At 36.4% G+C, this 16,451-nt stretch overlaps 1 long non-coding RNA gene and 1 pseudogene across 3 annotated transcripts in view; one reads left to right on the top strand and one right to left on the bottom strand.

Annotated features, from left to right (window-relative positions):
* Nucleotides 1-16,451, bottom strand: part of LOC132437096 (uncharacterized) — a 459,886-nt gene that overhangs the window by 361,758 nt on the left and 81,677 nt on the right. The window lies entirely within an intron of this gene.
* On the top strand, nucleotides 11,741-12,705 carry LOC132437381 (transmembrane protein 41B pseudogene; annotated as a pseudogene).

Genomic DNA, 16,451 nt, shown 5'->3' with positions numbered 1-16,451 from the left:
GGTTTCTTTTCCAGTTTGCCATTATTCTTAGAATATAGTCCTTCAGGATTCCCAAATAAAATCCTTCATGATTTATCAAGGCTCTTGCTCTTTAATGGGCATTAAATTTGAACTCCCCAGTGAATAGAAATAACTGAAAGTTCTACTTAGATTTTTAGTCTTTCAATCATAATTTTTGCTCAGTCTCTCAACCTCTCAACTGCTGCTTCCAAATTAGTAAATCACTCAAAGGACAAGCATTGCAGAATACTGGACTAATCTCAACGCATTTATATTTCTTTTGGAAATACTGGCATCAAGCCTTGTTGCTTTGTAGCTCTCCAATATCTTCAAACAAACATTTCCCCCCAAAATGTTTGGGATTTATCCAGCATTTCTAGTTGGTCTCAATGCGGAAGTAGGTCTGATATATTCTACTTTCTTATCTGGAAGAGGAAGTTGGCCTATTTATTTGTAAAAGGACTCTTTCAAGGTATGTTGATACAATAATTGATTACCTAGTTTTTAGAGTAACAATGAAGTGTTAGTTTACTTTTTTCTGGGAAAATATATAACTGTTAATATATTTCACATATACAAATATAATATAGGTTTATGTAGAACTTTGAAAGTTAAAAAAGCATAAAGAAGAAAATAAAATCACCTGTAAGCTTACCACCAGAGATAAATCCTGCTAGACATTTGATATATATTCTTCTGTTGTTTTTACTCCACAGTATTTTTTCCCCAAAATATGATTATAGTATATACACAGTTTTGTAACCTTCTAACTTAAAATATATTGTTAAAAGATATATTATCTTTTATATTTATATCTAATAATATATAGACATATAGTTAAAATATACAAAATGTATTATTAAAAGATATAAAACATCTTTCTATGTCATTGAACATTTTTCTCCTGCATATTTTTGTTTTAGACAGTTATCAAAATTTAATAAATTATCATTATTAGATAGTAGGTTGTTTCTCAATTTGGGATTGTTATAAACAGTATTTAGATAATTATCTTTATATACATTTATGAATTGTCTAAATATAAATTCCTATAAGTGGGATTGCTGTGTCAAAGAGTACAAATACCTAAAGGTTTTTGATACATATATATAGCTAAATTGCCTTCTAGAAAAATTATCAGTTAACTTCCTTCCAAGAGAATATGAGAATGCCCATTTCCCTACACCGTCTATCACTGAATAAAATTCATTTTTATTGCCAAATTGATAGATAAAAATGGATCTTGGGGCTTTCCTGGTGGCGCAGTGGTTGAGAATCTGCCTGCTAATGCGGGGGACACGGGTTCGAGCCCTGGTCTGGGAGGATCCCACATGCTGCGGAGCGACTGGGCCCATGAGCCACAACTACTGAGCCTGCGCGTCTGGAGCCTGTGCTCCGCAACAAGAGAGGCCACAATAGTGAGAGGCCCGTGCACTGCGATGAAGAGTGGCCCCCACTTGCCACAACTAGAGAAAGCCCTCACGCAGAAACAAAGACCCAACACAGCAAAAATAAATAAATAAATTACTAAACTCCTACCCCCAACATCTAAAAAAAAAAAAAAAAAGGATCTTTTTTACTTGCACTTTTGGTTGCTGGGAAATTTTGCTTAATAATTTAATTGTTAATTAGCTGCAAAATTCATTTGCTAACCATACTGGAGAATTTCCTATGGATCTGATAATATAATAAATAAAACACTGCCATGATTTGGAGATTTCTGATTATTTATGTTTGACTACATATGCTATGTAACTGCAACTAAAAGGCCATTTATTCAGTACCATCTCATTATCTTCTCTTCCTAAGAATGCACCACTAACATGCATAAATACAGTTTGCACAAATGCATGAAGGAAGCAGAGGAGACTGGCTAATTATGAGAAGAAGGGCACAGGAAAAGATAACCGAAGTGGCACAAGAATGATAATCTTTAAATAACTTATAACCAAGTAACATCAAATCAACAGATATTTATTAAGATGCTCCATCTTTTACATTCTTGATTCCTGTATTATTCTGCATTTTTGGCAGGTTGCCGACAGGCAATCTTCTCTCAAAAGTATTGTTGGGCTCTAATATGTCTGTAAGAGCTGTCTTCAGACTCTCCTATTGCTGACTGGTATCAATTACACAAACTTATATAAACACCTACTCTATAGAGATGCAACAGGCAAAATCTTCCTGCCTGGCACTTTAATGCAGTCAAATTCAGCACCACGATAGCAGTACTTACCAATTCATTTCTAGTATAGCAGCCAATAAGGAGGCCTTAATTTCTCTCAGAACCTAGGTAGCATGTAATAAATTCTCCATATCTTCACAAATTTTTAAACGAAATATTTTTACTCTTATTCTAACCTTCAAAAATGCACTATAACCAGAACACAAAGACTAAAATCAAATGTAATAACATCATATGACAATAACACTTCATTTTATTTAAAAAAATTTATCAATATAAATTGATATCTAAATTATAAAATTATAACTAAAAGTTGAGAAAGTAACTACCACAGCACAGTGGTACCAGACAACTTGAGTTCTAGCCCTGCACCCACCACGTACTAGATGTGTGGCCTCTGCATATTTCTTAACATCGCTGTGCTTCATTTTATTTGAGTGTAAAATGAGAACACTAGTAAATACTTTATAGGGTAGTTGCAAGGATTATATGGATTCCTACGTGTAAAGCCCCTAATGCCTGACACATAGTAAGCACCATAAATTGTGTTTGTTATTATTGTTATTACTACTATCGTCAAATAATAAAAAAAAGACTATCCACGAGCTTTCAGGGAAAAGAAAGTGATGATCGTCAGGAGCCAAAATGTGTTCACAATGAGTTACCTTTCTTTTATCTTACACAGCTGCCAATGCAAAAGATGTACAAAACTTGCCCATCTTTCTTTTTATGAAGTTTCAGTTTTTATCTGTGGAAAATAAGTAAAAAGAAAGACTACTTCCATAATTAAAGAGATTTTTTTAAAGATATATAGGAAGATAAGTTATTAATTCAACAATTAGGGCTTCCCTGGTGACGCAGGGGTTAAGAATCCACCTGCCAAAGCAGGGGACATGGGTTCAAGCCCTGGTCCAGGAAGAGCCCACATGCTGTGGAGCAACTAAGCCCATGCGCCACAACTACTGAGCCTGTACTCTACAGCCCACGAGCCACAACTACTGAGCCCGCGTGCCACAACTACTGAAGCTTGCATGCCTAGAGTCCATGCTCCACAACAAGAGAAGCCACCACAGTGAGAAGCCCGCGCACCGCAACGAAGAGTAGCCCCCCACTCGCTACAACTAGAATAAGCCATGGAGCAACGAAGACCCAATGCAGCAAAAAATAAATAAATAAATATTTTAAAATAATAAGATATTAGAAAAAAAACAGTTAAGCAGTCTGAAGCCTTTAGCTCTGAAGCACCTTGTTTCTTGCTGACTTACACCATACAAGTTATTAAAACAATCAGACTAGCAAGAAAGTGCCTCCAGAGTTTCATAGAGCGAAGACCCTACAAGGACTCAATACTCTAAGTGAAGACTAAGAACAGGCCAGCAATATTAACACTGTAATAAACGGCAATTGTCAATAAGAAGAAAAAATTAAAAGGAAGTGGCAGCATCTAAAAAAGGCAGTATTTTACTTTCTTGCTTGCTTTATATGTACATCTTGTCTTTTAATGTTTCCTGTAGACTCTGGATTTATCCATATGCCAACCATATCGAAAGCACTGATGTCTGAATAAAGAAGTGTTTGTAGGTGCTTGTGTATGTGTGTATTTTAAACAAAACTGGTTTTCTTTGACTTCTTAATCCTTTTCTTTGGATGCTTAACATAACATTCTTGGAAACAACTCGACTGCACAAACATGCAAACACTGCCACCTAATGGCAGCTACCCATTTTAAGGTAGTCAAACGACACAGACTGCTGTGACATTTGAATGTCTTTCTAAAGGGAAACAAATATAACACAATCAGGCATCATGGCTCAAGTTCTAAAACCATCCATCACCCTTATGGTCTCTTGAGAAATAAGTAATCACAAGAAAAACCTCCCTAAAACTCTTCCCTGAAACTTCCCTTCAGCCTTGCTTACAGGATCCTTAATCTTTCTTGTCTTTCTCCTATCAGTGGCTTTCATCTTGGCTGCTCTCCTCTTTTACAGCATCTTATCTGTAAAAATTATTTTAAATATAACAAACTCTATTTTTAAAAATACAAAAATGGATTTAATTTGACACACTAAGGTCATCAGTTACTCCTTGGTCTTTAATTAGATGATGAACTTCATATGAATTCTTTCTCATGAATTTAAAGGAAAAAGAAAAAGAAAAACAACTCAGCCATTCAATTCAATTTTGTTTCTCCCTTCTTGTCTCCAGCCACCAAGTATCTATCAGCCTAGCGGGACAGTGGCAGAAGCCTGGAGTGATGCTGGATTCTAGATCCTTCTAAGCACATTCACACACAACCTTTCCATAAGGGAGTCAAATAGCCCCCAAAGCTTTCACGTTTGGCATGTCCTCCACACAATCTTGTTTTTTAATTTCTTCTCCTAAAACCACTGAAGCCCAATGAAAGATTTACTGTCTCTTCCCTTTTCCACTTTTCCCATTTAAGCAGGCTTATTTGGCTCTGGACTCACCAATTCAGCAAAAACAGTTAATTACTTAAAGCAAGAGTAGATTGTGCCCTATGATATTGTCTCCATCTGCCATAAAAGAAAATTGCAAACCCAACCTACTAGCTATCATTTTCCAGATTGTGCTGATAAAGAACAGGCTTTAAGGAACTTCCCTGGTGGTCCACTGGTAAAGAATCCGCCTTCCAATGCAGGGGACGCGGATTCAATCCCTAGTCAGGGAACTAAGATCCCACATGCCACGGGGCAACTAAGCCCACGCACCACCATTACTGAGCCCTTGTGCCTCAGCTAGAGAGCCCACGTGCTGCAAATTACAGAGCCCACGCGCTCTGGAACCTGCGCACCACAACTACAGAGCCCACACACCCTGCAGCCTGTGCACCACAACTAGAGAGAGAAAAATCCGCACCCCACAACTAGAGAGAAGTCCGCACACCACAACGAAAGATCCCCCATGCCACAAAGACCAGATGCAGCCAAAAAATTAAAAATAAATAAAAATTTTAAAAAAGAGCAGGCTTTGAAAGTCAGTAAATGTTCTTGTGAGCAGAGCTGACGACAAAATTTGTAAGGTCTAGTGTAAAATGAAAGCACAAGTTCCTTTTTCAAAATACTGGGGATAAAATTGCTGTTGAAGTTACTAAAATGTAAAGCTTTTTCCTTTCTTCCATAGTCTTTCTTTTGACTAGTTACAGTGTTTTTTATTTGCTACTTAATGTCATCTAAGTTAACAAAAATTAAAATTTTAAATTATTATTATAAATTAATAAATTGAATTATTATTTAAATTTTATTTTTTTAATTATTATGAGTTTTACTCTTCATACTTATATTATGCAATAACAGTTTTTAAACACAAGAGGACTTAACTGGTTGCAGAATCACTGAAATTACATAATTCATGTTTCATAGCTCATACATGCATATGTACTTCATTCTAGCAGAGAAGTAGAAACACTGAACAAAACTAACTCAACTGTTTTTATTTCACTTCTTGGTACCAGCACATTCTACCAACACTCTCTACACTTGGTTTACTAGTAAGTGAAGAAGGACTGAAAGAAAAATAACTGTCCATTTCTATATTATCACTTCTAGCATAAGGACTTAGCTAGCAGAGGGCCAGCCAATAGAGGTTTCCACAGACATTTCTATTTCTTAGAATGCCCTTGCCGTTTATTTATTTATTTATTTATTTTGGCCACACCACGTGGCTTGCGGAATCTTGGTTCCCCAACCAGGGATCGAACCCAGCCCCCTGCAGTGGAAGCACAGAGTCCTAGCCACTGAACCACCAGGGAATTCCCAACCATTACCTTCCTTTGGCATTCAAAACAAATTCTAGTTCAAAAAAGGTGTGTTATCAGGACTTCCCTGGTGGTCCAGTGGTAAAGAATCTGCCTTCCAATGCAGGGGACAGAGGTTCAATCCCTGGTGGTGGAACTGAGATCCCACATGCCGCAGGGCAACTAAGCTCGCACACCACAACTACTGAGCCCGCGTGCCTCAACTACAGAGCCTGCGTGCGGCAAAGAACAGAGCCCACCCACTCTGGAGTCTGCATGCCACAACTAGAGAGAGAAAACTCACACGCCACAACTAGAGAGAAGCCCATGCGCCACAACGAAGAGCCCACGTGCCACAACAAAAAGATCCCACATGCCGCAACAAAGACCCAACACAGCCAAAAAATTTAAAAAAAAAAAAAAAAAGTGTGTTCTCAGGGCTGTCGTCACCCCAACTTAGTCATAGACATAAAACTTACCTTATGTTTGTTTGAGTCTCACTAAACTCCCATGCATCATGCATTTGCTGGAATTCTGTGCTCAGAGAGCATTGTGAGCAGTTTATGTGAATGGAGTGGTAAGAAAAGGTGGACAACATATTAAATTTACCTCTTCTGCTCATATACATGCTCCATCGCCCCAGGCTTCACTTACATAACATAAGCTCAAAGATAAAATCATTAATAATTTCAAGACAGGGACAGTAGAGCATTAAACCAAACGTGGGTCCTTCTGAGCACAGAGCCTGGTGTGACTGCACAGGCTAAAACTAGCCCTGCTTACAAGATTTCTTAGGACAGGCTAAAACTAGCCCTGCTTACGAGATTTCTTAGGACAGAAAAGCTTCACTCTTCTTTAATGAGAGGGAAGAACAGGAACTTTGTTTATTGAGTATTTACTTTATGTTGAGCACTAGGTTAAATCCTTCACGTACGCTACCTCATCTAATTATCAAACAACACTTTGGGGTAGGTATTTTTTTTTAATTTTTATTGAAATATAGTTGCTTTACAATGTTGTGTTAGTTTCTGCTGTACAGCAAAGTGAATCGGTTATACGTATACATATAGCCCCTCTTTTTTAAGATTTCCTTCCCATTTAGGTCACCACAGAGGACTGAGTAGAGTTTCCTGTGCTATACAGTAGGTTCTCATTAGTTATCTATTTTATACATAGTAGTGTATACATGTCAATCCCCATCTCCAAGTAGGTATTTTTATCCCCATTTACAAAAGGAGAAATTGGGAGTTTTAGAAGCTAAGTGGTTTGCCCAATATCTCTCAACTAAAAGGTGGTGGAATAGGGATTTTAACTCTGGTTTGATCGATCCCAAGCCCTGTTACATCCCACTACCTCCTTCAGAGCATTTACTTCACATCTTTTAATGATAAAATATTTTTAAACTGTTACCTTCATATATGTCACATATAATAAACATATATATGCTAACATGCCAATAAGAACAAGTATGAATTACTAAAATAGCATGATTCACATGCTATTAAAAAGAAATCTCTAGGCTTCTAGTTTAATATGACAGACTAAGCGTGCACATTTACCTCCTTCCCCTGCTGAAGTTTCATTAAAATGATAATAATGCTTTCTTTAAAAGATATAAACTGTCAACTGCAAAGAACAGAGAATGGAAGCTGTTGGTAAATAAGAATCCCAAAATCAAGAGAAACAATCCATAAAGAAAAACATGCAGTGGAAATCCGTTTATAAAGTTAAAAAACAGGCAAAGCTAAATAATCAATGCTTAGGAATATATACATAGATGATAAAACTATTTTCAAAAGAAAAGGAATGATTAACACAACCTTCAGTGCAGGAACTACCTCTGGAAGGAAGGGAATGTGATTAAAGAAGAGAACACAGGGGCTTCTATAGTGCTGCTGTTTCCTTTCTTACCTGGAGTGATAGGTACATGGGGATTCATTTTGTTATATATTTAAAGTACATAATAATACTCTTGAATGTATAATGTATTTCCCCCGAAAATATTAACTTTTTAAAAAGATACTGCATTCATAAATAACTACAAGACAGTATGTACAAGACAGTATCAGATAACAAGAAAACTTTTGGAAATTAAAATTTGATTCCCAAATAAAAATTCAATAGAAAAGTTAGACAATAAATCTAAAGAACTCTCCCCGATTGCAATACAAGGAGACTGAAACATGGAAGAAAAGATGACAGATTCGAAAGATTATTTCAAGACATTTTACGTCCAAGTAAGAATTCCAGAAAGAGAAAACAAAATTGAGGGAAAAATTATCACAGAAGCACTAATTGATAATTTCCTTGAAGATTAAGTCAATCTTTAGACCAAAAGGACTCATTCTGCACCCAGGATTAGACACGTCCTGGTAAAATGTCATAGCTCTGAGTATAAAGAAATGATCCAAAAAGCTACCCAGGAGAAAAGACAAGGGAGTGAAAATCAAAGATATTAGCCACCTCATCAGAACACAGGATGTGGAAAGGCAATACAGGAAGGCCTTAAAAATTCCCAGGGAAAATGATTTTTACCCCAGACTTCTAAAGCCAACATAATAATCATTCATGAGGTCAGAGTAAGACGTTTTCAAACATGCGAGGACCCAGAAGTTTACCTTAAATGCAATCTTTCTTAGGCATGAAAATGTATTTTAAGAAAATAGGAAAGTATACCATCAAAACAAAGAAAGAAGGCCATGCCCCCCCCCAAATAGTCATTCCCAACTCAAGAGAGCAGTGAAGCAAAGTGATGGCCACACTCTAGCTGTCCTAGAGAGTCCTCATAGAGACGGGAGCCAGGAGACAGAGGGTTGGGATAGAAAGACTCAGGGAAATTTTGAGAATATATAGAATAAATAATATGGATGGGAGTTTGGAAAAACTTGAGGATAAAACAAAGGCACTTGAAGTGTAAAAAGGAGAATCTATTTAACGTGACACGAAGAACATTCTCCATTGAGTGGCGGAGTAGTAATAACTTGTATCCCACAGACAAGGACATGTAATACTGGCTGTTACTTGACTCTACAGTGAATGAACATGTATATGCGCCTGTGTTGGCTCTGGCCCTCCGGGAAACAGTGGTCAAGGCAGAGTTAGAAGGGCAAGAGATGTTTTGGGTGGAGAAGCCTGTGAAAGACAAAGGGGAGAGGGTGTAGGAGTAGGCACAAAAAGCTTTCAGTGTTCAGTGTAGATCTGATGCCTGTGAAAGGAAAGGAAAAAAGAAGGAGGCTTGGATAGGAAGAGCCCAGACTATGGTACCCACTCAAAAAACTCTTAGCCAGCCCCACAGGAAATTACAAAGCAAAAATTGCCCTTTGCATGAGTTTCATGTTGGGCAGCAATGGCCACACCTAGAACCCCACCATGCTCAGTCACTGGCTAGAGTCACCCAGAGAGTGAGGGAGAGCGTGTCCTCTGCTCCAAGAGTTTGGTGGATCTCAAAGGTGCTGCTGTTGACTGCACCTCTTGCTTGAGAAACTCTCTTAAAAGGAGACCTGAGTGGCATAGCATACTTCTTCCAATATATGCAACACACTCACCTAGACCTCAAAGGACACCACCTCAAGGCTGTGTCCAATTACTGCATCAGCTCAAAATCCAGGTTTTGTTGTTTGTTTTTTTTTCAGTGATATGCCCTCCTTTATATCAGGTCCAGATGTGGTCTAGTTATTTACCAAAAAAACAAAACAACAAAAGCAGTTGTCTTACCCAATATACTCAGTGGTAGGGGAGGTACACGATAATCACAATAAAAGCTACCCAATTATCAAATATCTTTGATGACATAAAATACACTTTACATGAAAAACTTCATGAAGTTCACTCATATAGCTTATCTTCTAATTTACGTTTAAATGACATGGTCATGGTGTTAAGTGCCTCTTGGCATCATCAGTGATAACTGAGACTGGTCTTCCTAGTACCCTTGATTTCTTGCCCCTCCTCATGGGGGAAGTTATATTCTGCACTGAGCCTTAGGAGAGGAAACAAAGGCAGGTTCAGGGACTATGATAATGGATAAACTAGATTGAAAACATTACCCATAAGTAATTATGTATCTTAAAAATTATTTAATATGGGGCATATTTTCATGAGATAAAACTTTTATACGATATGTATACTTTAAAAAACAAATCTTAAATTTGAAAAAAAAAGTGAGCCTATATTGTACAAATTCCCAGAGCTCATAAGTGTCTCCATTAGCCAATCTAGAAGGCCTCAGTTCTTCTGTCTGCTTGTCCATTTTTCTCACAGGCCTCTGGTTTGGCCTTCCAGGGGTTTCTTTCTTGTCCGTTATCCTCCTTAGACACTTCTGAAGTGAGGCTACATAGCTTTCACAACCTACTTCCCATCAATGCAGGTTTGAAGATTTGCAAGTTGCTTTAGAGGTTAAAAGAAAATCACAGGCTTTTGCAGCCCTGACATGTGGATAATTTGGTAATAACATTCCCTCAAAAACTTACTAGGATTCCAATCTTTTAGTTTTCAAGGGATGAACTCAGCCAAAGATTTCATCAAAAAATTGCTTCAAGACTTGAGGACTGACATTTCACTTACAACCTCTGTACCCTGCCTAGGGCAGTGGCAGCTACTGGAAGCCAGCTGAGACTTGGGGACAAGGCAACACCGTTAATCTCATCTTCACAGCCAGATTGGTTCCCATAGTCTAACAGGGGTGCTTGAAAATGTTTGTGGCCCTATTCCTATCTCCTGCTAAAACTGACAGTTCTATAATTGCTTGAATTTGTATTACAGAATCAGTTTATTTCTTCAGCCCTGTGAGGCCCCAAATTACCAGAACCCCAGTCATCTGAGATTGCCTCAGGTACCAATTCCTTCATCAAAGTTATATTTCCCTCCATTTCTACTTGCAAACTAGCTAGTTCTAGCCTGAGCTCTCCTCTTTGTTGCCAGGCCTTTTAAAAGAGGTCAGAAGCAGCCAACAGACATTTAATTTTTTTCCCCCATTTCCGCTGGAGTTATTGGCTCACTTGGCCCATAATCTATCCATCCAAGTGTCAGAGGTACATTTGCCACTGTTTTGCCACACCATAAAAAATGTGACCCCCTTTTACATTCTGCAATGTCTGTATCCTTGAAACTATCAAATAAATGCACCTAGTTACGTTTCTGTTACATATAGTACTCTACTTTCACATACCAAATTTTATTAGTTAGGGTATAGGTTCAGCTGCATGAAATACAAACCTGAGCTAACATACCTTTAAAAAGATAGAAGATAGTTTCCCTCTCCCATAGAGCAGCAGCAGGATAGAAGAAGGAGGGATAAACAGTACAGCCCCTTCCCTTAAGGAAATGTCTTTAGAAGTATCACAAATCATTTTCCCTCACAACTTCCAGGCTGGAACATAATGACGTGGCCATGGTTCAGTGGAAAGAAAGCTGGGAAATGGATGGCCATGTGTCCAGCTAAAAAAAATCCCAGGGTTCTCCTGCTATAGAGAGACAGAGACTAGAAATCAGGGACAACCAGTCTCCTCTACTACTCTTCCCCAAGTCTTGCCCCCTATTCAACGGAGAATATTCAAACTAATTCTAAGACAGAATTTCCCCCATAATTTTCCCAGTCAAGACTGATGATGAATAAAATCAGTTCCTCTATGTCCTGACTTTCAAGGCTCCTTAATCACACTTCGTTCAAAGCCAAGCTCAAATCTCATCTCTTTCATAAAATCTCAGGCTGCTCCAACCTGATCTCTCCATTCTCTGCACTCTCAGTGAGACAGTTTAGCACTTGATTGTTCTCTACTTTTTCATATGTGTGTTTTCTCTAAAAAGCTTATTTTGCTACATATATTTTCTTGCGAATATTTGCTATTCTGGGCTCTGTATTTCTCAATACACTCTCAGGGTTTCTTTATCCCTTTCCACTAGCCTTATTTCTTGTTTGTTTGTGTTCTGGACTCGGTGCCTCATTCTGCTATATGCTCCCCTCTTTAGTCGGGAGGCCGGTTGTATATAAATACCTAACTGAGAAAGCAGTAAAATGGTCACAGTAGGTTGAACGTCACAGAGAACATCTCATTAACTACATTATACTTTTGAGAATAACACCATTTCTGCCTAATTGGTTTATTCATGTCTCCTGTGATAAACGTGCCATTGAAAGTTCTTTTTACTGGCACTTTTCGAGGTGTTGCATCTCCCTCTTTCGTAGCAATTAAGGCAGGAACACTGTACCAGCTTACAACAGCAGGGGAAGCTGTTTCCTGGAACTCAGTATTTGTTCTAATGATTTTGGCTCTTCTTTCTATTCTGCCAGCGATCTTCCAAAAAAAACTAAAGCAGAAATTTGAGTGAATAATCCTCTGGGTTTTAGTTTTCCTATCATCATCAACATCATCATCTCTCAGGATTGGCAGATTTATGTGTTAAAATCACTTCTTCGGTAAATGAAACAGGAATTTGTAAAATAAAATTTCCTATCAGGTGGTTAAAATAATGCATTTAAGTGGCAAAGGAGAGAAGTAAAAATGGAAATTGGTATACCATGAAAAGTGCCATCAGTAGTTATGATAGACATCTCCTAAATTACTATTCCAAGGCCATAGATAATAAATGTAGCAGCATAGTAGGAAATTCTTGACCCAACTGATTACCCCAATATATTTCATGAACTGGCCAGAAATACTTACCCTTTACTTGATAATTTAATATTTTTCTCTCTATTCCACACTATAACTAAAATAGAACAAATACAAAATTCAAAAGCAAAGATACAATATTGCTGTTCTGACTGTTGTTGGCCTTCTTTCAGAGCATAAACTTGAAAACTAAAGCTCAAAAGAGATTTACATTTTCTTCCTTTTTACCTTTGAGGTAATAGACTTGTTTAGAAGTTGCATCTTAGTGGACTACTGAATTTGGAAAAGATATCAAGTTATATCTATTTAGTGAATTTTATTTTTGTCTTCTTCTGTTCTAGATTATCATGGATTAGTCTGAAATTTAAAATTCTGACCAGTCTGTTTTCATCTGTTTCCTAGCTTTCAAAATATTTCCATATACAGAATGGCAATTACATGATAATTGTATATTGGTGTTGATAATTAATATTCAGATAATATTTTGTTACACAGTACCCCTTTACTATCTCAAAAGGGGATCAAAAAAGCAAACATTCAAAGTATGCAGTTTTTAGATGTTAGATTAATTAGATTCCTTTATATTTTGAAACAAAAGCAGTGTCGGTACAACACTTAAGTGGTTGAATATAGTTTATTTCTTCCAATGACTGTAAAATTTACCTCATTTATTATTATTAGTCTGGTCATTAAAGCATGTATTATGTAATTATCCTTCTTATGCATGATATGTAAGAATGCCTTGTTTCATTTCTGTTGATGGCTTTTTTGTTTGGGGCTGCTTTTGATTAGTGCAGTTTCCCTATTTAGGGTTTTTACTTTTTATATCTCAAAGTAAAATTAAATTCTCATATGGTAACTACTATATTTAAATAGTCCTGGAAAAACTAAACAGCTTTTTGCTGCTTGCTTAATGGTTGGTAATATCCTCGATTCCTGGATTCTAGGACATAAAGTAAAGTACTCTGTCAGTTTTACCTTCACCCAACACTGTCATGTTGAAAAGTACTTTAGCTGTGGAAGAATCCTTGTATGTTTTTATTGTGAGAGGTCTGATCAGCCTCAAAGCCTGTTTCTACTACATAATGTGGACTGATTATTTTCTCTATCACAGTATTAACAAATTGATTTATTGTAAATACAAAGAAAATATATTAATTAATATACTATTCTTATATCACCTGGCCTTTTGTGTGAAATTATTTATTGTTATTTCTAGCCAGGTTTTCTTCCTTTCTTATTGACCGGAGACTGAGTGATAAAGCTTTTGTTATTTTTACAAACAAACTTAAAACATAGCCTTTTTGGACAAAGCTCACTAAATATTACTGTATAAAATGTAATTGAGTAAATTTTTATCAGACTTTTAAAAATAAGAGTTTGGACTCAGGAGCAGCCTCACTATTTATTCCATTATGTATATATTGTACTTTATTCTCAGAGTATTTTCCCTATCCTTATCATTGATCCTCTCTCCCTTTGATTCTTTTTTCTGTTAGAAAACTGTAGCTGTCACTTAAGGTGGAGTATATTTTCTTCTCCCAAGAGAATAGCCAGTCTTTCCACATTCATCATCATTGACTGTCAAGAAAGAACCTTCAGCAGGCTGTACCCTAAATGCATTTGGTGGCCTATATTCATGGATTCACAGACTTGGCCTGATGCCAGATGTAGATTCAAGTTTCAGCCACATCTTGAAGATAATTACATAGTAATAACCACCAGAAGGCAAATATGTGTAGTGGGGAGGCGAGCAGGCTAACTAGGAAGTTGGCACACTGAGACTGTTCCCCTCTTAGTTAATGGCCTCTCTCTGGAGCTCTATTACTTTGAGTGTAATATTTCTAAGATACTTAATAAATGTAAATTAAAATGTAGGAAGAATAAATTGTACTGAAAAACTTTAAAAATAACGTATTTCTTCTCTTTCTTAATGTTATTGTAAAAAAATAAGGAATAAATAACTAGAAAATATAAATAGGGAAATAAAATTACCTATAATCCCTATAAGAATAGATTACACCTAATAATACTTTAGTGTATATCCGTCAGTGAAAGATATGATTTCAAACACATTTCAATGAGAATTACATGCACTGGGTTCGAATTGTCAGAAACTATTAAGAGTATTGTCTGAAACAGCTTTAATGATCTTTCTTGTTAGTATCTAACAAGACTTCCTCAAGCCTGCTAACATTCTTCCCTCTCTACTACTCTTACCAAGGCATATATTTAAGCTGATTTTATGCTTCCAGGATTTATGATAGACAAATGCTTGGCTTTCAGAGGTATAGTGACATATATCATCTACAGTCATTAAACAAAGCATACAGTATTTTTATGTGTTTCATTTTTCTACCCTATGGGTTACAAGCATCAATATATAAATTTTCAAGAAAAAAAGGGATACCTACACTATAAACATATATTTATATGTTTCAATATATTTTATGGTCTTTACAATTCTTGGTAAGAAACAATAAGATATATTCTCTTGACTTTCAAATAAAATATCCCCAAAATACATTTTCCCTTCAGAATATTAATCATTAAGTTATATCTATCCCTTCTTATCTACATCAGAGAGCTATGATGAAAATAAATGGAGAAATAAATTTGAAAAAATTTTGAGCTCTTGGAAGGAATAGTATCATATAAAGGTGAAATACTATTTTATTTACAAATTCAAAATTATTTTGAAGTAGAAGTCACCCTACCATTGCACTGTATATAGACAGATATTTCTCAGAATCATTACTTTCCATATCAATAAAAGTCAAACCATCGATTGCTTCACTTTTCTCTGTATGGAATTCTCAGATCCAAAGTATTTCATTGAAATGTTCTTTTCCCTATATTGAAAAATAGTGCATCCCACTGAGAATGAATGACCACCCACTTTTTTCAAAGGGGGAAATTATAGACATGAAGATTACTCATGAAAAACTCAGAAAGGAATTCACTCATAATGGGCAAAAGAATTGCAAAATGAATACTAGGTGTAGCATAATATCAAGAAGAGGTACTATCCTGATAAATAGCTCCATTCCTTTATTTTTGACTTATCAAACTATTATTGCTAACTTAATGTTTTCCATATTGGCATTTGGCAGTATTAGAAACCCAGAGAAGGAACTGATCCCTAGGCAATATGTGAATAATTATTAAATCCAGGTGATAAGTACATGGATGTTTGTTTAATCACTCACTTTTCTGTAGTTTTTTAAATTGTCATAATAAAAAGCTGCTTTATCCTAAGGTTTCAATCACTTCCATTTTACCAGCAAATAGCTCCTTGTTGGCCAGAATTAGGCCCAGCAAAGCAATTCACTTTATCACTTTTATACCTTCAAAAATGAATTGTCAAAGTAGTGTCTGATTTTAACTAAATAAGCCAACAAATAGATGTCCAGATAAGGAAAAGATCTGCCTTCATTATCTCTTGCCTCTGTGCAATTTCTGTGATCTATTTCAAGAATACATCACACACATTCATTTGCCCAGGCAGTCTCTGCTACTCTCCAACAGTATCATTTATGTCCAAATCCCAAAAGGATTTCCTGGGTACTTCTGCTTGTAGGTTCATAGATTTTTCTACAAGAATATATCATTTTCATAGGTATCATATTTCTTCTTGCCTTATAATAAGACTTTTTCTTTTGAGAGTCATATTGAAGAAAAACACTGGCAAAATAGAGGTTTTATCAAGTGAGTTCAGTTGACCACTCACGGAGTACGCTACCCCCCAGATTAAACTTGAAAATAATTTTAAGTGACAGCTAATATTTGTTGAGCCCTGTTTTCCTAGCGCAGGGCTAAGCACTTTAGTTGCATCTTTGCATTTAATTCTCATAATAATAATGACATTATGTTTACTATACCTGGAGAGAAAATCCACCTG

Source organism: Delphinus delphis, chromosome 14 (genome assembly GCF_949987515.2).
Source record: "Delphinus delphis chromosome 14, mDelDel1.2, whole genome shotgun sequence".
NCBI lineage: Eukaryota > Metazoa > Chordata > Mammalia > Artiodactyla > Delphinidae > Delphinus > Delphinus delphis.
The sequence above is the reverse complement of the archived record's forward strand: the minus strand, read 5'-3'. Positions and strand labels throughout refer to the sequence as shown.